Here is a 25646-nt window from a genome sequence, read left to right as displayed (position 1 = left end):
GTTTATCTATTCTCTTACTGATGGACATTTGAATTGTTTTCAATTTGGGCCTATAATGAATAAGCTTCCAGAAACAAGTAGTTTTATAGAGTTTTGTTTTCATTTGTCTGGGGTAAATACCCAAGAGTGGAATTTCTGGATCGTAATGCAAGTATCTAAATTTATAAGAAACTGACAAATAATTTTCCAAAATGGCTGTGCCTGCAATGTATGAGTCTAGTTCTTTGCTCCACATTCTTGTCAACATTTAGTATTAGCAGTTTTGTTTTTTCATTTTAGCCATTCTCATGGATGTGAAATCATTGTGATTTTAGTTTGAATTAATTTAATGAACTTGATCGTATTTCCTGTACTTATTAGTCTTTTCCAAATCTTCCTCTGTGAAGTGCCTGGTCAAGTTTGTTGTCCATTTTTTTATTGGGTTGTTTATCTTTATATTTTCCTTACCTAATTATAGGAATTATTTATTTATTTTTATTTTTTAATTTTTTAAAGTTTATTTATTTATTTTGAGGGAGAGAGTGAGAGGGAGAGAGTGTGTGAGTGAGGGAGGGGCAGAGAGAGAGAGAGGGAGAAAGAGAATCCCAAGCAGTTCCCCGCTGTCAGCCCTATGTGGGGCTCCAACTCACGAAACTGTGAGATCATGACCTGAGCTGAAGCCAAGAGTCAGATGCTTAACCAACTGAGCCACCCAGACACCCCATGATTATTTTTTCTTAAGTCCAATATAATTTCTTTTATAATTTAGTGCTTTTTTTTTTTTGTCTTGAGAAATCTTTGCCTAACACATAGTGCAACTATATTCTTTTAGGTTTCCTTCTAGAAGCCTTATATTTTCAGCTTTTATGTTCAGAGATATCTGTGATCGCTGTTGGATTAATTTTGGCATATAGTTTGAGGTAAGGGTTAAGGTTTGCTTTTTTCCATACACTTATCTAGCTTTTGAGCACCAATCTGTCTTAGCAATTTTCTTTTTTCCTATTGAATTACCTTGCATGTTGATCATTTCCTATCCCCTGCTAGACGAGGAGCTCCCCCGAACCCATGTCTCTCTCTCCACCACCATTTAAAAAATAAGTTTTGTACCCTTTGATTTATTTCACATGGCCTTTAGCCTTTACTGAATGACCACTCCATGTCAGGTATGAGATGAAGAGCTAGATCCGGAGAATTTTTGTCCTGGGGGAATTTCCTTCTGTTCGGAGGAGTTAACAGAGGTGAATGACTTCCATTTCACATGATTAGAGAGAAATTGCAAAGGGGTTTGTGGGAATTTTGAAGGAGGTACGTGCAGGGAGGCAACCTATCATAGTGATTAGAAACCATCAGTCTTGGGTTTAGCACATATGACTTAAAATCCAGGCTCCAACGTATCTTAGCTGCTAAAGTGGACCATGAGCAGGCCACTCAACTTTCTGAGGGTTCTGTTTCCTCAGAGTTGTTGAAGTTATACTTTACATGATGCAAAGTATAGAATGCTTATTCCACTTGTCTGGTACTCAGTTAAGTGCTAATTGATTGGTTGCTATTTTTATCCCATGGACTCAGGGAGGGCCTCCTGGAGGAAGGGATTACTCAGCTGAGCCTTGAGGGATGTTGAAGGCTGTCCAGATGAAGAAATGCAGGAAAAGCATTGCAGGCTGAAGGTTTGGGAAGAACAACGATATGGAGGCATAAATCAGCATGGTATAAGTGGGGATATCATCAAAGCTTAAATTGTGAAGAAGAGCCTGGCTAAAACCATGGGGAGAAGTCAGGTCATGGGGAACCTTATATGGCAGTATTTTTCAGTCAACACAAGTTGTGAGCGACTAGGGGAAGTGTCAGCTGCCTCCTGGTTCCCCCAAGCTCTAAGTCAATTCTCGAAAGTTGCATTCAGTCCCCCCCTAAACACTTGAACAGGAAACTCACCCTGAGGACTGGAGGGGTGGGTGGTGGGGATGCATCATGAAGACTCCGACAGGCCAACCAGCGTAATACTCTCCCTTGCAAAGCCTCAGGCATCCTGTCACATAGTACAAGATACAGGTCTCTGAGAATTTCCAGATGAAGCCTGATATCCACATCCTAATTCCGTCCAACAGCATGGCCACCTTAAGAACAGAGCCTGAGCCCGTGCCCCAATGGCTAGGCTGGGCTTGTTGGCTCTCACTACTACCCATCGAAAAGAGAGAGCCTGTCCCTCTCATCTGTCCTCTTATGGGCAGGGATTCTACAGGAATGGATCCATCTCCCCGAACTCTGCTGTCTTCCAGCTACTTGTTTGCCTTAAGCTACCATTTTTAGGCACTTGCTACATATTAAGCCCATTGCTAAACCCTTGTCATGCTTTCACTCCATTACTTTAAGCTTCTCAGGAACTCTCCAAATAGATATATTGTTTCAATTTGCAGGTGAAGAAAATGAAGCTTAAAAACATGAAATAACTTGCTGATAGTCACAGAAATCCTGAATGTCAGGTCCGAAATGGGAGCCATCATCTCAGCACCTGCGCATTACTTCCTCCTCCTTCCCAAGTAGCCACTGAGGGAGGGGTCCCCCTACCCGCTGCTCCAACAGCTTGATGGAACATTAGCCTTTTGGGCACAATTTAGGCTGCCCTTCTGGGACTGCCTTCTTAGCTGAGTCACTTTAGGGGGTGCTGGGTCTTGGCAGTGTGGCAGCTACACCTTGTCCTTGCTGACACGGTGGCAGTGCTCTCCTAGCCTACTGTCAACCTGAATCGAATGCTTTATTAGCCCCATTTCGCAAATTCAATAACTTAGGTTGAGAGAGGATAAGAACACATAACACCAAATCACAGCGTCAAGACTCAAAAACCTCCCAAACCAGCCACATCCCACAGGCTGTATTGTCTTTCTCGACGGTCAGTCCCATGGCCAGGAAGCATTCTGTCAGAGGCATAAGGACTATCTGAGAGAAGAGCTGTACCAGCCCCTTCAAACTACCAGTTTACAATTCTGCTGGATGACTGGGAATGTAAGATAAACTGTAAAAAGAGAAAAAACAATGTAGAAAGGCCCTTCGTGCTAACAACATAACTCATAGCCCGTCTACTTCTTACTCTCTTCTTATCAAGGAAAGATAGAACAGTGGAGGGATGAGTGGCCAAGGTGTGGATTCAGCCTCAAATGATCCAAAACAAAGATAAATGCCCGGAAAATGTGGAGCCCTGATTCATTCAGAATCAGGGCCTGATTCTTACAGGCAAGAATTATCCTGCCAAGTCACCAGCTTTTCTCTCTACCTGATCAGGATGAAAGCCCATTTGCAAGATGAGATCATCTTGGAAAAGAAATGGAGCCACATGAAGCCGTGCAGATCCACAAGAGTCTGGTTTGCTGGGAGTGAACCAGATAGAATCTGACTATTGCTGCTGTGCCCAATTTGCTGAATTTATAAAGCAAAAAATCAAAATCTAGCTTTTCTTCCATGTCTAGCCATCTGTTTCTGTGAGTCTGCCCACATGCCCTGGACCTCTGGAGGGCAGAGTTCCAGGCCACTGTTCTGCTATTTTGACAGCTTTGCAGCTGTGACCCATGTACTGGAAAGAGCTGTGTGCAGTGCCTTGGACTTGGAACTTTACACATTTTTGACGTGATTAGGTATTTACAACTGGAAGTGCAGCCAGAGTCCAGTGTTTCCAGGGAAGATGCGTATAACCCAGAGGTTCTAATGTGGCTGCTCCTGGCTTTGGCTGGGATCACGTAAGTTCTTAGGAGTTTACCCACAGGTCATGAACATGAGACTATAAAACAGCCACACTGGGACCTTCATCCAGATGGATAAATTGTATAAAACTTTCTCCACCACAGTTTCAGAAGGTAGTTTTGTAGAAGGCATTCATAGACATTTTGCAAAAGTCATTAGCAGTGACGTGGTAGAACAGACGCGTCCTTGGTATTTCCTACATTACACGTATTTGCATAACAGCAAAAAAAGGACGGAGGGGCACTTGGGTGGCTCAGTTAGTTGAGCAACTGAGGCTTAGGTCATGATCCCAGGGTCATGGGATTGAGCCCGGAGTCGGGCTCTGAGCTGAGTGTGGATCCTGCTTAAGATTCTCTTTCTCTCTCCTCTGCCCCTCTCCTTCACTTGCACATGTGCTCTCTCTTTCTCTCTCTCAAAAAAAAAAAAAAAGATGTAAATTACCCAAGAATAAAAATACAGTTGATTAAATAAAAAGCCTTTCAAACCATAAGAGACTTTTAAATACAGAGAACAAACGGAGGGTGGATGGGGGGAGGTGGGAAGAGGGGAAATGGGTGATGGGCAGTGAGGAGGGCACCTGTTGGGATGAGCACTGGGTGTTGTATGTAAGCGATGAACCATGGGAATCTACCCCAAAAACCAAGAGCACACTTTACACACTGTATGTTAACCAATTTGCCAATAAATTATATTAAATAAATAAATAAAAAGCCTTTAACCTTTATTCATTTACTTCCCAATCATTTCTTCATCACCTGTTATGTGCCAGGAACTCTTGTTTGCTAAAGACAAAATAATAATAATAATAATGATAATAATAATAATAATAAACGCTCCCCCTCGTTTCAAGGGGGCTCATATTTGATGGGAGAAATAAACATATGTACAAATAATTATTCATGATTATGCAGAAGGTGATTTGGGGGCACAGAAGAAGAATGGATTAGCTGGGAGGCTAAGGGTGGGCATCACAATTGAGGAGGCGTTTGAACTGGGTCTGGAGAAAGGCACATAGGAGTTTCTCAGACAGAAGGGTTAAAGTGGGGTTCCAGGCAGAGGAATTCTGGTCAGAGGAATTCCTTGAGGAGAGGAACGGTAAGTTTGGGGAAATGGCAAGTCATATGATGTACTTTAGTACTGAATTTTGAGCAATTGCAGTGAGAAAAACTAAAAACGCTCTGCAAATTACATACATACACTCCAATGCTAAAATGATCGGTCCGAAGCGAATCTAGATGAAACAGCACGGGTCATGGAAATAGGGTCCCAGATAGACTAGGAACAACTACAACAAAAAGGACGACCTGAACTCAAATAGTATGACACCTGGTTCCAGTGACTCCTGGTTTCCCCTAAATCCTGGTGGGAAATAAGTGGATATTAGCGTCAGAGTGATATTATATACCATACAAGAAGACTGTTAGGGTGCATATATAATTCCAAAATGCAGGTTCAGCCATTCTCAGGAAATCCTTTTTGTTATGCTTATAATTGCCTAAAGTAAATACGCCCTTCAGGTACTGATAAGGAGAAACACAAGAAATGGATGGAACTTACTGATATTTGCCCAGTGGAGAGAGTAGAGAGGTCCTTATAGAATAGTGTCTGCAGAAGCTCTAGCACAGAGTAAGCACTCAATAAATGCTAGCTCAATGGTGACAAAAGATTATATAAAAATAACAAGTGAAGGGGCTAAGCGTCTGACTTTGGCTCAGGTCATGATCTCATGGTTCATGGGTTGTTCAAGCCCCATGTGAGACTCTGTGCTGACAGCTCAGAGCCTGGAGCCCGCTTCGGATTCTGTGTCTCCCTCTCTCTCTGCCCCTCCCCTGCTCGCTCTCTCTCTCTCTCTCTCTCTCTCAATAATAAATAAACATTAAAAAAATAATAACGGGTGGAAATTCACAAGGCATCCTAAGAAAGCTTTGAGCTTGTTATCTGGAGTTTCAAATTGGCAAAAGTCAATTAAGGAAAATTGAAAATTGAGGTCAGCATGCACACGCACATCATAACCCATCTATACTACGTGTGTGGCACCAGAATCCCAAACTGAGAAATTAAATGAAGAAGTGGTATAGAACACTGAAAACCCTAGGGCTTTAGAAGATGCAAATGTCAAATTGCTCTACAGAGACGATTCACAACCCCCAGGTCAGAGGGTCTCTCAGGAGAGGAAAACAAAACACACAACCTTTCTAGGGATGAGTTCATAATCAAGGATTGCAAACCACATGAAAAGACAAACTACCATAAAGGAGAATTAGGAGGCGTAAGAGTTGGAAATAACAGAATGCTCTAAAAATGATTTGAGGACAATTTGAGGACAAGTGTTTGAGGACGATGCAAACACTTCTAGAACTTCTCTCCATGTACTAAATTTAATTGAAAACTGTTACGAACAATAAAAGGTAACTCCATCTGCAAATTCTTAATGGCCTCTTTTATGCTTCAATCTTGATTTGTGGATTGACTCAGATATCAAAGTCAAAATGTAATTTGATCCCAATCTGGTCAAAACCTACACCAATCTGGTCAACACCAGTCTTTAAAAGGTTATCTTGGAAAAAAGCAGAGAGGTGGAAAATGCCAAAACAGTCAAGTTAAAACAGGCATCTCATTTCCCTGGCAATTAAGCCAATGCTGAAATGGTCATAAATAATTTTATCTATTCATATTTCAGCTACTGCTTCCATTTGGCTTAAGTGTAAATTTTTAGTCATTTATTTTGTTAATAAGCCTCAACAAAGACTCCAAAAACAAGGGTTTTTTTTTGTATCTCACTGTTTCATTAGAACAACATTCCAAAAAAGCTTCTCCTGGTTTATTTTTACCTATAGAATTTTTAAATCTATAACTGCTAAATTTTAGTGGGTTGAAGGACCAGAAAATGGCACTGATGCAAGAACCCCAAATTCCTGTGTGTCCTTCCAGAACTCTCTTGGGGGAGTAGTCGCTGAACTTAAGGTTCTTATGCATGAACAAAATTTCAGGGAGTAAAATGAATGAGATATTGAGGCAGTGACATAGAATTGCCGTCTTATGATTTGCTAGATAAGGACAGTCCACATAAATATCTACTACTGCCTTAATCTCATTTTTAAAAGACTATTTGATACCAAAATAAGGAAGAACATAATTTCAGAAAAAAAAGAGGATGTTCCTCACGTTTTCATGTAAGTAGCTTTATTAAAAATAGATTACAGCATCCTTATTTTCCCTCATTTTGCCACAAATTAGCAAAATATTGGTCATGGTTTCAGAGTGTGAGATAATATATATTGGTCTCTGTCCCCAGTTACTGGCACAGAGCTCCTGAGCCCTTGTAATATCCTCAGTGATAAAAACACTAGGAGCATCTCTTGTTCTAATATTTGGTCTCTGCCTTTGGTTCCTGACATAGGGCTTCTTTTGTTCTGAGGTGACTCTGGCTGGCCTCCTGAATGGAGGCTGGTCACCAGAAAGACCAAGCCATGATTAGAAGTCTGGAATGTTCGGCTCCGCATTGTCTTGAGAGGGAAGAGGGGCTGAAAATGGAGATAATGATTGATCATGCCTATGCCATGAAACCTCCATAAACATTCAAATAATCTCGAGTTTGGAGAGCTTCCAGGTTGGTGAACCACATACTGGAAGAGTGGCACACCCCAACTCTACAGGGACAGAAGTTTTTGTGCTCAGGACTCCCCCAGACATTGCTGTATGTATCTCTCCATCTGGCTGTTCATCTGTATCCTTTATCATATCCCTTAATCAACTAGTAAACATAAGTGTTTCTCTGAGTTCTGTGAGCTGCTCCAGCGAATTGATTGAACCCAAGGAGGGGGGGTCATGGGAACCTCTAATTTATAGCCAATCAGTCAGAAGCACAGGTGACTATCTGGACTTGAGGTTGGCATCTGAACTGGGGTGAAGGCAATCTTGGGGGACTGAGCCCTTAAGCTGCAGGATCGGACAGTATCTCCAGGTATGTAGCGTCACAATTGAGTTAAATTGTAGGACATCCGGTTACTGTCCTGGAGAATTGCTTGGTGTGGGAAAAAAATCCCACCCATTTGGTGATCAGAAGTGTCAGAAATGAAGTGTAGGAAGTAAGGAGTAAAGGAGAAAGACAGGAGGTAGCCTGAACTGTAGAACTCTCCAGGACACCGATTCAGTGGTCCCCAACTTTGGGGATGCAGGGCATGTGTCCTCTTATTTCAAAGCAGAGGATCCAGAACTCTAGAATCCCTATCTATCAACTTAGATACGCATTCAACATTAATAATAGGCAGATTTTATACCTCTTGACCTACCATTATAACTAGTCTGACTATAAAATCATTGGAGTTTAGAGGGTCCTTTATGGTTTCCAAAGCATTTATATATGCATTCTCTCCTTCAGTCTAAGGAAGAAAGAAGGGACCCTAATGTAAGAAGTTTTATTTATTTATTTCTATCTTGCAGTTGAAGAAACTGGAAGTTGAAGCTGTCATTCATTTGCTCATTCATTTGCTCATATAGTCAATAAATATTTCTGTGTCTCCAGGCCCTGTAGCACTATTCTAATCCCCAATGACATTAAGATGAATAAAAAGTCAACCAATTGCTTACGATTATATGGGTAGTTAGTGACAAAGTTCTACTGGAGCCCAGGTATTTTGATTGCAAGTATTGTGCTCTCTCTAGCAAGCCATGATGCCCACGTCTCTCTCTCTTCATTGTGTTTAGTTCTCTTTTTCACAGACAACCCTCCTGCTTGCCCACATACCATCTGAGCTCCCTGACCTTGGGCAGAGCTCCCTGACCTTGGCCGTGGCATTCCGGACAGGTTCTCATATTCACACCAATATCCTCTAGATGTTTGTTCAACATTTATTTAGGGTGGCTGAGCTCCGGAATGGGGTTGGATGGGTATGAAGAACAAAGAGGGCCATGCCCAATTAGCAAAATAAAGGCCCTGCAGCTAAATAGGAAGTTTAACAGAACATGAAGATAATCATTACATCGTTACTTGAACATAAACATGCATACAATCTCTCCTCCCTACCCCAAGAAGCTTATCATAATATTTCTTCCAAACATACATAGTTCTTTCCCTGAGAGGAGATCCAATGAATACAGTTTTCTCCAGTTCTTTATATTCCAATAATACCTTGTTTAACACCCTGGTCACCCACCCCCTCATCTTCCCTTGCACTCACTTCTTCATGAAACAGCCTCTGTTCAACACTTTGCCAAGACATATTCTCATTATGCACCACCCAATTCAAGGCCTGTTCTTTCCAAGAGTCTACTTTGATGCACCCAGAACATTTCACCTTCCCAACTTGATCTCCACACATTTCTCCATCTGGTGCCCATATAATCCAGGATTACAGCTAAGCCTGCATCCACCAGTATGTGATTGGTCTGACAGGTCTCCTGGTCACATGGGTGCAACACTTTTGAATATCGCCTTTACATATATTGCCACGTAGTCCTTTTCATTTGTAAAATCTTTGTAGGTCCTCTTCTTTCATATATCAGCCAGGTTGAGATATGTTAGAGTTCAGAGGCTTTTTCTGAATAGATATAGAACTGATAAAGGACATTTTCAACTTTTTATGTTCCTGGCCCCTGCTCCTGAGCTCCCGGGGAAGCTATACTTTAACATTTACCAAGGTCAAAATGCCTTGGCAAAATCTCAAAGTGTGGGCTCTGTTTCTGCCCTGAGCACACATTGTACATCTGCTTCGTTGAAGAAAATTACCAAAAGGAATTACCAAAAGGAGCAGTCTGAACACAAAAGGTAAGAAAAAGTAAGAAACTTCCCTGGTTCCCATGAGATTAAAGTCATACAGCCTTGCATATACTCCGAATTTAAGATAAGGTCTGCAACTTTCTGAAATGTCTTTGTCAAATGTTCTATGCTCTTGGTAACTTTTATATAAATTATGTAAAAGCTGTAGATGACCAGATGTTCGTTTACAGGAGCGCTCTCTTCTTCGTGAAGACTGTATATCCCGGGTGGCTGTCCTAACTTGGGCTTGAATAAAATCTCTTTCTTGCCTTTAGAGATTCTGAAATTGTGTTCAATTTGTGTCAACAGATACATAGATATGCATATTTGTAATATGTCCAATGCAGTGCCGAGTGATGGATCATTATGCGTTTGCTCATGATGCTTTTGGAACTAAGAGGAAAAGAGAAATAGTAGCTTCGACTCTTCATTTCCAACTACCCCCCACACTCTCTCTAATGGGATGTTTAAACGCTGAATTTTTTTCTGAAAATAGAAAACACTTGATGCCAGTGGTGCCACTGCCTGAGTGGCTCAGTTGATTAAACTTCTGACTCTTGGTTTCAGCTCAGGTCATGATCTCATGGTACGTGAGTTCCAGGTCCGTGTGGGGCTCTGTGCTGCTGGTGCAGAGCCTGCTTGGGATTTTCTCTCTCTCTCTCTCTTTCTTCCTCTCTCTCAAAATAAATAAATAAACTTAAAAAAAAAAAGAATACATTTAAGGGAAGATATTCGGTATACCTTGAAAGGTGCCAGTTCATGGGGCTTATAGATGGCTCAGTCGGTTGAGTGTCTGACTTCGATCAGGTCATGATCTTGCGGTTTGTGAGTTCGAGCCCCACATGGGGCTCTGTGCTGACAGCTCAGAGCCTGGAGCCTGTTTCGGATTCTGTGTCTCCCTCTCTTTCTGTCCCTGCCCCACTCGTGCTGTCTGTCTGTCTGTCTGTCTCTCTGTCTCTCTCTCAAAAATAAGAATAAACATTTAAAAAATAAAAAAAAGAAAGGTGCCAGTTCAACAGAGAATATTTGAAAAATCTGTTGCTAACTTTATGCAAGATGGCCCTTCTATATATGAAAGTGCTCAGTTGCAAATACCTGGCAGGTGAAAGCCTGTCGAATGAACATGACTCCTCTTTAAATGGCAGTGCAAGCTTCTCTGTGAAGGAATCATACAGTCCTTTCACAATTTACTGCACCGTGGCCTTCTATAACTTTTATCAGAGGCACTAAGAGAAAGTATTTAGTGGTGACCCATCACAAGCCCAGAGAATGCCATTGTGAAGCCCTGCAGAATGCCAGACACATCAACTTGGTCATCAAGTACATGTGACTTGAGCTGATATGAGCTGTCATGTAAGTTCCTAGACTTCACTGTCACAGTGTATAGATAACACTCTCAAGGTAGTCCTAGCTCTTGTGAAATCTGCAGGCTTTATCATCAAAACTACTTTGCACAAATTAGACAGCCAACGAATACCTGTTGAATAAAACTGAAGAATGGAATTGATTCTTTGTAGCCCAGGAAGCAGTTGCTACAAACCTCATGTTTAAATGATAATGAAATTTAATGCTGAGAATTATACTTTCTAATCCTAACCCTGATCTTGGGGTAAGAGATTTTATGGCAAACACTCGGGTCCTCTGGGTTGTCCATAACCTATGCTTCTCATTGTCTTTCCACTTCGCTTATTTCAAGATAGAATTAAAGCCTATCAGTAGGTGAATTCCAGGAAGGAAGTTAATTTGGAGAAAAGTGTTCTCCAAAGCAGCCATTCTAAGAAACGTATTAACTGTTTCTTGCATGAAAGCCGTATTTGATTTCTTGTTCAGTCCCTCCATCCCGTTAGTTCCTTTCTCTTTTCCTACTTGAATAATAGCAAAAGTTAAGATATCAAAATCCCTTCTCCCCCGACCCCCACTCAAATAACAGGAATCCTGAATCATAGCACTCTAAGGCCCACGGGGAGAAGTGGGTGCTTCCTGCAGAAAGAGCAACCAAAAGAGGCACAGGATCCTGAGTGAAACACTGTATCTGTCTCCTAGGGAATCCTCAAGGGCCACCGAAATCATGCACAGATGCACGGAGACAGCTGGTGACCCACAGCTGTAGACAGCACCTTGGAACATACATTTTTGTGGCTTGGGTGAGCAGGAAACACCAGACATAGGAGAGGGTTGCAGAAGGGTGGGTGAAAGAGCATTAGAGCTGAACTTGATCTTCCTCCTTGCTCCAAAGAACGAGGAGACCCTAATGCTCCAGAGATTTGTTTGCACCGAGAAGATCTTATTTCGAATTGCAATTACCTGTGGGATGATTAAGACTACAGTACTGGAGATTGCGTTAAACTCAATTAAGTCCTCTGCAATCAGAGTCATTATTCTGGGGCAGGGATGAAAAAAAAAAAGATGTATATTCTAGTTAAAAAGGGATGAAAAAGAAAATGATCTAGGGCAGTGTTTCCCAAGTCTGCTGCGTAAGAATCATAAGAGCTTGTTGAAAACACAGATTCTTTTCTCCTTCTCCCTACCTCATACCCATTCTGAATCAAGAAAGTCTGGGGTGGTGACCAGGAATCAATATTTTTAAAAGCTCCTTGGGCCATCTGATGTTGCCAGCCCAGGTATGAGCTCTGGGGAAGAACAGGTCTTGGAGGCTGGTTTGTTGCCCTGATCTTCAGCTTGAATGACATTGAACTTGATGTTGCACTGGGCTGATTGGGACTGATCTGCTTACAAACCTCACAGGAAACTTATGGATAAACTAAAATGCCTGCTCATTAGTTACAAGGAGGGTAATCCTTCTTGGAGGTCAAAATGCCCACGTCTGCCATGCAGAACACCTGCATGACACCTGGACACTTTTAATCAGATGTTCGCTTGCTATTGGTCTGTGAAATCAGATCAAAGAGATGCTCCCAATTGCATTTTCATGCAGGCCACAGGAAGTGCGGGAAATAACTCTTCTATGCTCCAGACTAGATCTCCTCAACCTTGACCAGAGCTGGAGAAACACTGCCAAATTCTCGCTCTCACACATTTTTTCTAGAGCCTATGAAGGCAATCATTCTCTTGTTTTGTTTTTTTTATGTTTATTCTCCTTTCAAACGGGATACTATTTTACTAAATTTCCATTTTCTTCCTTGAAATTACATTCCATTTGTGTGTCTCTGGCCACCTATGCCACACTCCGTGTGTCCACATCACCAATATCTTGGTGACTGCTTACACGCGTGAACTTATTTTCTATCCCTGTGTACTGACCTGATGGTCAACCTCATGAACTTATATTCCAGCCGGAATAGATTTATAATAAATATATCTTAAGAACCGAAAAAAAATTAGATAATGTGAGTGCTTTGAAGAAGCTGAACGACAGCAAGAAGTAGATGTGATTTGGGCTGGGAGTTGATTAAGGAAGTCTTCTCTGCAGATGTGACATTTATGTTGAGAGCTAGAACCTCATAATTGCACTCTCAAGCAATGTTTATTTCCAAGGTCACGCAGAGGCATGTCTCCATCGTAAATACTAGCATTGTTTTACTAAAAGAGCCAGTAGATGGTTTTGTAAAATTTGTTATGAGCAGCTAATGGGGAAAATACTCCTCTAGATAGTTGGAAAACTCTTCCACTGTTACACATGAGAAACCCTGGATAAAATATAATAAATATTTTTAAATATGCTATTTTTAAGTGAAATCCATTTCTAGTGAAGAAGTGAGCTCACAATAAAGTAAGAGAAATCACCAGATTTTGAGAAATCAAAAGTAATGAGGGAAATGAAACTCAGTGAGGTCAACAGGAGACCTGAAAGTTTAGCGGCTGCCGGGAAGGGGTTTGGATCCGAATCCCTGTGTAGGAACAGGAGATAAAGCCGTAAGCCCTAGAGACAGGAAGTTGGAGCCGAAGCCACAACAGGATGCCAAGATGAAGGATTTAAAAATAGGGATTTTTAAAATGGAAAGATAGATAGATATCTCTGAGGACTTATAGCCACGTCACTATCTGATGTTCAAATTCATGTCATGGGCAAGATGTAGGAAGCTCTAAGTTCAGATAATAGCATAAAAAGTAGTGCTTAGCTGTGGTGCTTTTGGAGTAACTTACAAAAGCAAATGCAAAACCTTTCTTGAAGAACATCCCGTTAGCAAGGTCTCTGTAGGGATTCCCAGAGATTAAATTCCAGTGAAGGCAAGTTCATAATCTAAAACTGTAAAACATATGAGGAAACAATACTATGAAAAAGAGTCACCAAAAGTTATGTGTATAGTACAAAAGGTAGAATTAGAACTTTACATACTATAATTCTTGAACAGAAATGATTTTTAAAAGGAATTTAAAGGATTAAAGTTATAAAAGAAGGTCTTACATGGAAAAAGTACAAGTGTCACTGAAAGAAGATCAGGCAGACCTTGAAAACTGAAGCCAAATAGAACTTTTAGAAATGAAAAATATGGCAATAAAAGCTAAAACTTATTGGGGGTGAAAATATGTGCATATCACATATCTAATAAGGGACTTATATCTGTAATACACGAAGAACTCTCTAAATAAGCAATTGAGACACACAATTTGGATGGATCTTAAAGGCATTACACTGAATGAAAAAAAGCCAATCTCAAAGGGTTACAAATTGGAGAAAACTCTCAAAATGACAAAAGTATAGAGAGGGAGAACAGATCAGTGGTTATCCAGAGTTAAGACGAGGTGTAAGCAGCGTGACGGTAAAAAGGCAGCGGGAGAGTGTTCTACTGTGTTGATGGAAGAGTTCGGCACGTTAATTGCGGCACTGGTTGTATGAATCTACACTGGTGATAAAAGTCATAGAATAAAGACAAAGACTTCTATAATCGCAGTGTAGTTGAAAATATTGTACAAATCAATTTTTTGGCTTCAATAATGCACTGTAATTAGGTCACCATTGGGGCAAGGCAAAAGTGGGTATACATGAACTCTCTGTACTATTTTTGCAATTTATTATGATTCTATATTTAAAAACAAAACTTTTTTCAAAAATTAAAAACTGTGGAATACATATATTTTTAAAAACCGAATGGGCATGTGAAAAATAGATAAGTCGCTGACAAAAAGAGAATTAGTGAACTAGGAGACTGATCTGAGGAAATCATCCTAAGTCAGTCCAGAAAGATGAAGGGATGACAAATACAAAAACATTAAAAGACATGAAGGACAAAAGGAGATGTCCCACACAAATCTAATCGGAGTCACAGAAAGAAAACATTGAGAAAATGGAGGAAAGGGAATATTTGAATAGATAATGGTAGAGAATTTTACAAAATTGATGAAAGATACAAATCTGTAGATTCAAGAAACACAACCATTTGCAAACACTATAAATAACATTAAACCCACCCTCGCACATTGTAGTGAAACTGCAGAATACCAAAGAAAGAAATTTTTTAAAGAACAACAGGCACGATTTTATCTGTTGCTAACCACAGTTTTCTTCTCATTGAAAAACCAATTGCCTGATGTTTCTCTTGTACTTACATTTGAAGTCTGCTATCTAAATACACTGGTAGCTAAGAATGTCTACAGCTTATTACTTCAGGGAAAACATTTAAAACACTCTGTACTGTGTAAACTTTAGTGCAATCCCAGGAATATGAGCTGAGTAAATATGACAGGCACATGATCCTGGCTGGCCAAGAACCCATAAGTCTGCCTTAGTTTTGCTCAGCTTGTTTTTGCTCTGTAAACAGCAAATAAATCAAACCCACCCTTCCTCCCAGCCTGGTCTGTGGTAACGGTTCCTGCTTGACCTAATGACAGCTCAGTACAAACACCCTTCAGTTAATGTGTTGAGTGTTCAGGGGGTACAAGTTTGGCCCCACACACCCCTTCTACCTGAGCTACCAGTCTCTGGCTTTGAACTGGGAAAATTGAACCAAGATAGAGAATAATGTAGTTCTTTTTTCTTCTTCTTTATCTCTTATGCCAAATAGGCATGGAGAGTCTTCTCTGTGAATAAGGCAATTTCAGTCAAAATTTCAACCCTGGGGTTGATTTATAAAAGAGAGCAAAGGGCTGAGCATGGACATTCTGTTTCTAACTCTTCTGGAAATTTTAGCACTGTTTTTATCCATCTCCAAAATGGTGCAAAAAACCAAAACACTATCATACTGCTTATCTCAGAAGAAATGCAGTGTCACAGCCCTACACTCCACAGACATACATCTCGCCATTCGATTCTACTGCAACTTAAGCTGGAGGGGAAATGAAAACTACTTATTCATTCATTTATTTATCTGTAAACATTTTTTTTTTTAATTTGTCAAGCCAGATAATAAAAAGACAATCGTTGAGTACGAACTGGGACAGTGTGGAAGGATCTTCCATCATTTCCTGTTTGAATTCTTGGTAGATGAGTGAGGGGTGAGGGGACATTTTCTTTGGCGTTGTCAAATACTAGGGGTGCATACCTGGGGCAGGTTCCTGTAGAAAAAGAGTCATGAAACAAACCTACTTACAATTTCCTCATTTGGGGGATATTTCTATGACTCTCCCCCACTGGACACCCTCTTTGTTCTTCACACTGTCTATGGCTCTGGTAGGCTCTGACAAATGTGTTTCTACAAACAGCAGTTAGACAGGAGTAGATTATGAGCTTCCCAGTTCTAGGAGTATGAATAACTAGAATGAGCTGTGCGGGGGAAGGTGGTATCATCTCTTTCCACGTCAGGATCCTTGGGCACATGGATGGGAAAGGTTGCCACACCATCCTCTTGGATCTGGAATGGAGGTTCTGCTCTGTTCCCTGAGGACTCGCACAAGTAGGGCATGTAGATGTCATGCAAAGATGATTCAGTCTCCGGCCAGAGGCCATCTTGATGCCTTGCTGGGCAAGTTTTTAATACAGAGAGATTTCAGCCAAAACTCACTGTAGAGAGATAGACGCAAGATTTTTGCTTAATTTTTACACTTCTTGGCCTCAACTCTGTTTTCTCATCTCTTACCATTTGCCTACTCTCTTTGTCTCTCTTCTCTCTCCCCCTCTCTTGAGCTCTTTGTTCTTTCCTCATTTACTTGAAGTGCTGAAATCCTTTCAAAAATTGCTGTTAAATAAAAACAATGAAGAAATGGAAACTTGCTGCCATACTCAGGCTAGGAAATGACTGGAAATTCTGACCATATCAAATAAATATACATGTGTTTTACCATCACTGTGCATTATACCAGTAAACCACAGCTGGCTAACATCACACCTACTTTTGAAAAGTAAACATTGTGGCAATAAATGTTCCAAGATGAAATGGAAGTATTTTCGTCCCTTAAATTTCCCACTCAAGTGATACGTGTAGAGTTGGTATTCCAGTTGTTCCAGATAGTAAATTATTTCACCAGGTTACATCCTTCACTTACACAAACCTCCAGCCTCTGTCTGCTTCCATACTCCCCACAGCTGTTACTTAATTTTTTGCTGCATAATTACTGTTTATTCAAAATCTCTCATTTGTTAGAGGAGTTACCACAGAGCTCTCACATTCAGCTCTCAAAATGTGATGACTCAGGTTTTGTTCTTTGTGCTAAATGTTGCAGGCAGCTTTTAGTCCTAACCAAAATATTTGCACAATGCTAATTACGTTTCTGTGGACCATCAAAATAAAGTCTGTAGAAGAATAAATGAAAAATGTGCATCAAACTTCATAACTGCAATTTCACATCTTTCAGAAAAGGATCTTAAAATTGCATGAAGCACAAACACGGGCACCTTCTTGCTTATCAACAGTAATAGAAAAACCAGCTGAATGTTCCCCTTGGGCCAGGCCTGTTCTGGGCACCTTCCATACTTCATCTTTAAGTATTATCTAATATTTAAGTGCCTATGAGATAGGTAGTATTATCAGCCCATTTTACAGATGAAAAAACCAAGGCACAGAGTTTAAATCACTTGCCCAAGGCCCCTCAGCTAGTAAGTAATAGCGTCTGCATTTAAATGCAGGCATTCTGGGGGTGCCTGGGTGGCGCAGTCAGTTAAGCGTCCGACTTCAGCCAGGTCACAATCTCGCGGTCCGTGAGTTCAAGCCCCGTGTCAGGCTCTGGGCTGATGGCTCGGAGCCTGGAGCCTGTTCCGATTCTGTGTCTCCCTCTCTCTCTGCCCCTCCCTCGTTCATGCTCTGTCTCTCTCTGTCCCCAAAATAAATAAAAAACATTGAAGAAAAAATTTTTTAAATAAATAAATAAATAAATGCAGGTATTCTGATTCCAGAGTCCACACGAGAACCACTACTCAACATTCTACTTATGAAAGCTATTTTTCCACATTAATATATATATATTTCTAAATGTTCATTTATTTATTATTTTTTTAATGTTTACTTATTTTTGAGAGAGGGAGACAGACAGAGCATGAGAGGGGGAGGGGCAGGGAGAGAGAGAGAGAGAGGGACCCAGAATGTGAAGCAAGCTCCAGGCTCTGAGCTGTCAGCACAGAGCCTGATATAGGGCTCAAACTCACGGACCACGAGATCATGACCGAGCTGAAGTCGGACGTTCAACTGACTGAGCCACCCAGGCGCTCCAATGTTTATTTATTTTTGAGGTAGAGAGAGAGAGCATGGGCACTCAAGGCGGGGAGGGGCAGAGAAAGGGAGACAGATGATCTGAAGGGGGCTCCACGAGACAGCAGAGAGCCTGATGTGGGGCTTGAAGTCACGAACCGTGAGATCATGACCTGAGCCAAAGTCAGATGCTTAACCGACTGAGCCACCCAGGTGTCTCCCTCCCACATTAGTATATATTTTGAAGGAAGCTCCCCTGCCCTGTGCCTGGTCCCCCGTTCAACTCATCAACCCCTCATGCCCTCCCCACTCACACCCTTCACCTTCGCAGTTAACGGGAGAAGCCCTGTAGGGCATCCAGCTCCCGAACAGCTGCCTTCCTTATTAGAGTTTATTTCAAAGATCTGGTCTCTGTCTTCTAGAAGTTTATAATCCAAGTTAAACAATATGAAGAGGCATATAATTTATAATCCAAGAAAACTATATAAAGAGGAGGATAAAAAGAACATAGAGGCAAGAGAGAGGGGCATGAAAACATAGAGTGTGTACCAAGTTTGACCAATAAAGCAATGAGATTTGTGACATGTAATGGATAAACCCCTCTGAAGGCAATTCCAAGGCCAGATGCCAGCAAGGTTTCTGCCAAGTTGTGGTGCAGCAGTGAAATGACGGCCCACACTAACAATGTTTGCGCAAAAGTAGCTCGCTATTTTACACCTGCACCTTGAATACCAAATGGCTTTCACCTCTTTCCAGTCAATTTAGCTGGCTCTCCCAATATCTTCTTCTTTCATGTCCCCTCCTTCCTTCCTCCTCTTCCCAGGGAGTCGGTTAGCAGCTCCCTGTGGTGCGCTTGTCTTAGAAGACCCTGCTCCCGGCCCTCCAGGGGCTACCAGGAGCTAAAGGCCAGGTCCTCCTTCTCAAGGAGCTTACAGGCCACAAGATCGGCTTTTAAAAATACAAGCTTGATCCTCCCCACATTTAAAACCATCCAATGGCTTTCCATTGCTCTTAGGATAAAGAACAAAACTGACCCGAGGGCCTCCCTAAAGCCCCGAGGGGACAGCTTTGCCTCCTCCCAGTCAGGTACCGCGCACTCCCTGCTCTGTTCAAGTCTCTCCAACCTTTTACCAGCTCCTTGAATGTGCCAAACCGGGCTCTCAGTTTTAGGATCTGATGGTACCCTCTTTTGCCATTCAGAACCCCCATCATGATTCACAGGTGCCCTCCTGTGACGATCGAGTACTGTTGACCTCCTTCACTGGACTGTAAATTACAGGAGTGTGGGGAGGAGGTTAGAGGTCCCCAAAGAAATAAGACAAATGTCAGCTGAAATCAGATTCTGAAGAGTTGCCAAGGTGCCAGACTGAGGCATTAGGACATTACTTTGTATGCTTTGGGGAGAGACTGATGGGTTTTGAGCAAGGAGGCAAAGTGATCAGCGGTGCGTTTTAGGAACCGAGGTGGGCCTGGTAGCAAGAAGTGAGAAGGGGTGGAGAGAGACAGAGCAGGGGCCCACGTAGAGGCTGTTGCTATAGTCTGCGTAAGAGGTATGAGCCTGCACAAGGGTGACGGGAAAGACAAGGACGACAGATTCAGGAGACTTGGTCAAATCGACAGCATTTGATCGTTGCTTGAATGTGAAAACTGAGGGACAGGGAAGGCCCACAAGGATTCCCAGTTTTCCAGTTGGCATGGCTGGGAATGTAAGAGGCATCATGAAGAGAAATAGAAAGGTGAGGTGAGGAGTCCCCTCTGAGAAGATGACAGAATCAATTCTGGAAATTGTTCAGCTGCAGGCCAGCTGGATGTCGGACCCATGGGACCGGAGCAAGAAGAAAGGTCACGGCCGGTGAAGAGGATGTGGGTGACATGTGCACTGAAATGGTCCTCATGAGCAGGAAGAGGAGAAGGGCGAGGTGGGCACCAAGCTCGAATGCAGGAAGAACACTCAGAGAGAGCAGGCGGAACCAGGAAAGCCAGGACAGAGGGGCTCTTGCAGGAGGTCAAGACCACTGACATAAGTGCCCTGCCAAGAGCTGGGAGAGGATTTTGCGTGAAAAAGGCCAGCTGAGATCACCAGTTATGGGAGGTCCCCGAGAGAGCTGTTTCAGTGAGTAGAATTTTGAGGGTAAAACCCACATTCCAGGCATTTTATCCAGACAGAGGTCATCAGGGATTCTACTGCCTCTGCTGCTGGCCTTGATTTAATTAAATTGGGCAAACACCAGTATTTCCTTGACCACTGGCCAAGAATCAGGTGCTTTATGCTATTTAAATTATTTTTCACCACCGTCTTGTGAAGAAGATATCTTCACTCATTTCAGTATTTTAGTATCCATTGTCATGTAATTTACAGTTTGAAGTGGAGCTCAGAGAAGTACTGTAACTTGCCTAAGGACACACAGCAAATAAAGCCACGAGACTGTAAGTTCCACAAGGGCGGGAACCGCAAGTTTAACTTACCATCATGTGTGCCCCGATAGCAATAGTTGGCATAGGTAGAATGATTTTTTAGATGAATGAATGAATGAATGAACTAGTGACATTTACCATCAAAATTAGGTCTAACTAGTGACATTTAGCATCAAAGCCCATAAGCCTTCCATATATACAAACACGATTAATCCAACAGGAGTTCTCCTATTGTCAACTTCTTTAAAAAGTCTCTTGCGAAACAAAAGTGAGGAAGGTGACCTTGTGAGAGTTATTATTTCTGAGTAAAAGTATGTGATTATAACTTGACTTTGCAAATTACCCAGCTGATAATTCATTCAAGTAATCAAGTCAATTAAAGCTCAATTCATCCCACACGTGTGAAAGCTTACAGCCAAGTATACATGTATGGAATTTAGGAAACATATTTTGGAAAGGAAGGGCCCCTCAACCACTCCAAGAGTCAATCATGGGCCCAACTGTTTCAAATTATAGAAGACAACTTTTCATATGTTTTTTAGAGAAAACTGTTCTCCTAAAGTGGCATTCCTTCCTATGTATTTCAGAAGACAAATTCATGGGAAATAGTGGTCACATATTTGAAACTAATTATTGGAAGTTGAAAGGAAAGTGATTCAGGTTTAACCTCTCTGGGATATAATTTGTGAGTTTTTTGGAAAACATTAGGAAGGAGCATTTCCTAATAAGGATGATTTGAACTACAATAATCTATTTGTTCCTGTTATGGGAAGTTGCTATCATCCTGGTTTTTTCTTCTTCCACTTAGTCCAAACCCAGCTGGGAGGCTGGGTGGTCCATTGAAAAGCATTGTAGGCAGAAGCATATTTCAGGTCTGCCTCTAATTAAATGCAAGTCTGGATAATCCACTAGACTTTCTAAATGTCAGTTTTCCCATCTGTATTGTGGGACTAGAAGTACCTGGTCTACCTAATTTACAGAATTGTTTTAAAGATCAAAGCAGGCAATATAAATTCAAAATTGATAAGAAATGTCAAAACGCTACACAAATGCAGTGTTATCATCACTACCTCTTCCTTAAAAGATGTTTGCAATCCATCCCCCCTAAACAGAAGAACGATCTTCAAGTAATTGCGTTGCTGTTGGGTTTTCTCTGTGTCATCATCTTACTGAAACATGAAATCGAATGACTCTTTAGAAATTCTCCGGGCAAGGCTGCCTTTAAGCACTCTGGAAAGAAAATTGTCCTGGCTCATCTTACAAAGCTCTAGAGTTACAGATGTCTGCTTCTTGGAAGCTTCCAGATAGTCCTGAAGTTTTGATTTCCCTTGAAACTTCCCCTGTAGATCTGAAGTCACGATTGTCCAATCCTGAGGTGGAAATTCCCATTGGTATCTTTCCCAAAGGAAAATTCAAGGAAGCCAATGCCAGGATTAGCTTCGGGGAGAATCTTTCAAACCAGGAAGCCCTCTGAAACCTGGAGTTTGGTCTGTTGCATCTTTCAGAGGGATGAGCTTAGACTGCCGTGTTCTTTTTGTGGGCCTCGTATGGGCTATGGTTGGAAACAGGCCTGACTCCCAGGAAGCAAGTTGCCTTCTTACTGACTGAGCACTGAGACTGCCTTTGTTTCTGTTGTCAGCTGGAATTTCAGCCTGAGCTAAAGTGGATAATGTTCTCTGATCACAACCTCCCCAGTCAGGACATCGCTTGAATAACTCTGAGTGCAAGCTCAGATGCTTAGAAGGTGAGTAGGAGAGAGAAGGCAGAACACAGACAGCTACTTCCTGGGAGAAGTCCATAGCGTTGGGTCCCAACTTCACATCTGAGAATTACCTGGATTACTGGAACAGAGGGCAGTGGGGATGTTGGCCAACAAAAATAATAGTCACCATATATTTGTTCAACGCTTTTTGTGAGCCAGGAACTTTAAATATATTATCACATTTGATCTTCTTAACAGTTAATTCTCCTGGGTAGATGTCTTGGTACCTCTTTCACAAACAAGAAAGCTGATGCAAAATGTCCCATTTACACAGAGTATTTATTGAGCATCTATTACTTTCCAGGCACTGAGAATATAGCAACGAATATGGCACACTATTGTTGAAGAACTAGTGGCCAGAGGAGGTCAAATAACTTGCCCAGTACATTGTCACTGACAGGATTTAGGAGCCAGAATTTAAATATAGATCCGTGAGGCTCAAGGTCTTCTTATCCTGCTTCCAAGGCCACAATGGCTTTAAGTCATTCATTTGTTCGTTCATCCAATGAACGGTAAAGTATTCAGCACCTACTGCGCGCCGGGCACTGTGCCCGGAATGGAGTGGACAAAATGATGAGTCAGACCAGGCAGAGCTGGTTCTCATTTTCTTGGAGCTTCAGCCCTGCCTCCTCATAAGGGAAGAGTGGCGGTTCCCCTCCCCAGGAGCTATAGCCCTACCGCCAATTTTAGGCGGTCCTCCAAGGCCCTCGTTCACTCCAGTTATGTCAGGCACAGCAATGGTGGCTATTCCTAGCCGATTTTTATTTCCATTTATGGACAAAAAACATTTTCTTTGTTAGAGAAAGTGCCGATTCTGGACGGATGAGATCATTTATAAATAAGAGGCATATAAGTAAATAAATAAAATAGAAGGAAGAAATTTCCTGTGGGTTCCAAAGCCACTACCTCTCGAGGTCCCGCCTCTGGTTCTCCGTGACCCAGATGCTCAAGGACTAGAGGTACAGAAAGGGCTGGCTTGGTCCTGGGGCTGCGTCAGAGCCTCCGCGGGACCTGCACACTTCACTGTGCCGTCAGCGGCTCACGCGTTCCTCAGGCTGGAATCGTATTTCTCTGACCGCGATCCCAGGACTGCGTGTGGCGGGCGCGTATCTTTGATCAGCGTGCGCCTGAAGCACTGACTGCCGCCGCCAGCGGGAAGCCCAGCTCCCCGCGCAAACGTCCCCCGCTGCCCGCTGAAATCGGAGGGGTTCGCAGCCCCCCAGCTCCATCTGTTGACTATTTCAGGCAACTGCCCTCTCCTCTCCAAGAGCCCTCTTTGGTGTCCCAGAGGCTCCGATTCCTTTTGTTCCACTTTCCTGTAGCTTTTTGGCTTCAGGATTAATTTTAGGCCTGAATTATGTATGCCTAACCTTTGCATTGCACACAATGTAATTTCCTACTTGTCCTCAATGTTCAGAAAGGAAACTATCAATGCCATTATTTCTTATTCATATTAAAGAGGTTCAGGCTCCTGATAGGAAAACTGCAGCCACTTCTTCTGGATGCTTCTTGAATGTCAGGTCTGGTGTCCTATCTCCTGGTTTTATCCACCTTTCTGGTGTCCCCACAAAGCTCATGGGCACATACCCTTCCACCCCCATTATGGCTAGATGTCTCAGTCTCCACGGTTTGCCTCTGGATGTCTCACCACCGCACTGAAATGTTCTCTTCCATTTACCCAGCTCTTTCTTAGAATTTTCTCAGTTCTTTGCACATCACATCTCAAGCCAGTTAAGTATTTTGATGCACAGATGAGTGGAATCTACCCACCTTTGGCACTGTTATTCTGCCGCAAACAGGTATCACTGATGAAGATGAAATTTTTCTTAAACCGCTTTCAGGTAGAATTTCACCTTGATAGATTGGCTTGCCGGATTTAGGCTTGATAACATAAGGAAGGATTCTTAGCCTATTTCCTGGCAAAAATCCCCAAATTTAATAAAGGTTTATTTCCTTCCTTCCTTTCTTGGAAGACGTCATTCAGTCTGTCTTAGAGGGTGTTTATTCTTAGATATGCGGGAGCCTGTACCTGAAATTAGAGGAATCAGAGCTCTACTCAGAGTCATCTGCACCTTTCCGAAGAACCGTTCTGAGAATCCAACATGGCAGAATTTGTGACATCATAGAATCCTGGAGCTAACGTGGTTCTTAGAGATAATCTCTACTGACACTGAAACAATCTGACAGGCCTTAAATAGATTAGTAAATTTAGAAAGAAAGCAGACAAAAAGATGGTGGTCATTACTGGGAGACGCCATCTTGGCTTCTTCGCAATCACTGTCTCCAGTATGTTGACTATAGTGGCTCATTGTGCTACGTCTCCCAAGAAATGATCTGCTTTCCTTGGGTTCACCTGCTTTAGTATGTGTTTGTTGCTTTAAAAACATAGCCACTGATTTAGGTGGATCCTTGAAGAGACACTGAAGACCTTTGTGAGACGTGATAGCTTTTCAGTTAGGACAACTTCCTTCAGAAGTGACAGGGCGTCTAAACATGGGGGTCCGAAAAGCATATGGGCTGACCTGGGGCAAAGAGCACGGGCTTCGAATCAGGCACACCTGGGTTTGTGTTCAGAGTCTGGCATTTTCTGGTTGTGAGACATGGTGACAGGAAAGTCAGTAATGTCTCTGACATCTGCCTTCCTCATCTGCAAAATGGGGAAATTAGTACCTATCAGTGGAGATTACTGGGGAAGTTAAATAACCGTACGTATGCAACGTGCCTGGCACATAAAAAGCAGCAGGTACTATTCGTTTATATTCGTTGTTGCACATTTGAACATCACTGTACCAAACAGGATCAAAAGATGTGTTATTGATTACCTATTACGTCTCTGAGAGTGGGAAAGGATCAGCAGAAAGTTCTGCTAACAACATTTAAACTGCAAATTTTGGGGCGCCTGGGTGGCTCAGTCGGTTAAGAGGCTGACTTCGGCTCAGGTCACAATCTTGCGGTCCGTGAGTTCGAGCCCCGCATCGGGCTCTGTGCTGACCGCTCGGAGCCTGGAGCCTGTTTCAGATTCTGTGTCTCCCTCTCTCTCTGACCCTCCCCCATTCATGCTCTGTCTCTCTGTCTCAAAAATAAATAAACGTTTAAAAAAAAATTAAAAAAAATAAACTGCAAATTTTTTTCACGGTAGTCCATATCCGTTGGTAGAAATGGATGTCCTAATAAAAAAAATAAAGAAGGCAAAAGAATAGCAATTTTATATTGTCTTAAATGATTGAATCCTACTTCTGCTGTGTAACTAGATATGCCTTGCCTTGCTCTGTAGTGTATCTGTGCAATATTTTCTCTTTTAATTTTCTATCATTTTTGAGTACTTATCATGTACAGTAAAACCTTGGGTGGGGCGCCTGGGTGGCGCAGTTGGTTAAGCGTCCGACTTCAGCCAGGTCACGATCTCCCAGTCCGGGAGTTCGAGCCCCGCGTCAGGCTCTGGGCTGATGGCTCAGAGCCTGGAGCCTGTTTCTGATTCTGT

General features: G+C 42.2%; 1 long non-coding RNA gene across 1 annotated transcript; it reads right to left on the bottom strand.

The window, feature by feature from the left end:
* Window positions 1-1094: 1094 nt before the first annotated feature.
* Window positions 1095-3532, bottom strand: LOC122495605. Its single transcript, XR_006300510.1, has 3 exons — window positions 3248-3532; window positions 1912-2005; window positions 1095-1640 (listed from the first exon to the last, which is right to left on the bottom strand). It is a non-coding gene; the product is annotated as an uncharacterized LOC122495605 (long non-coding RNA).
* Between the last annotated feature and the right edge of the window lie 22114 nt (window positions 3533-25646).

The sequence above is a fragment of the Prionailurus bengalensis genome, chromosome F2 (assembly GCF_016509475.1).
Source record: "Prionailurus bengalensis isolate Pbe53 chromosome F2, Fcat_Pben_1.1_paternal_pri, whole genome shotgun sequence".
Taxonomy (NCBI): Eukaryota; Metazoa; Chordata; class Mammalia; order Carnivora; family Felidae; genus Prionailurus; species Prionailurus bengalensis.
Note: the sequence above shows the minus strand (reverse complement) of the source record. Positions and strands in the feature narration are given on the sequence as shown.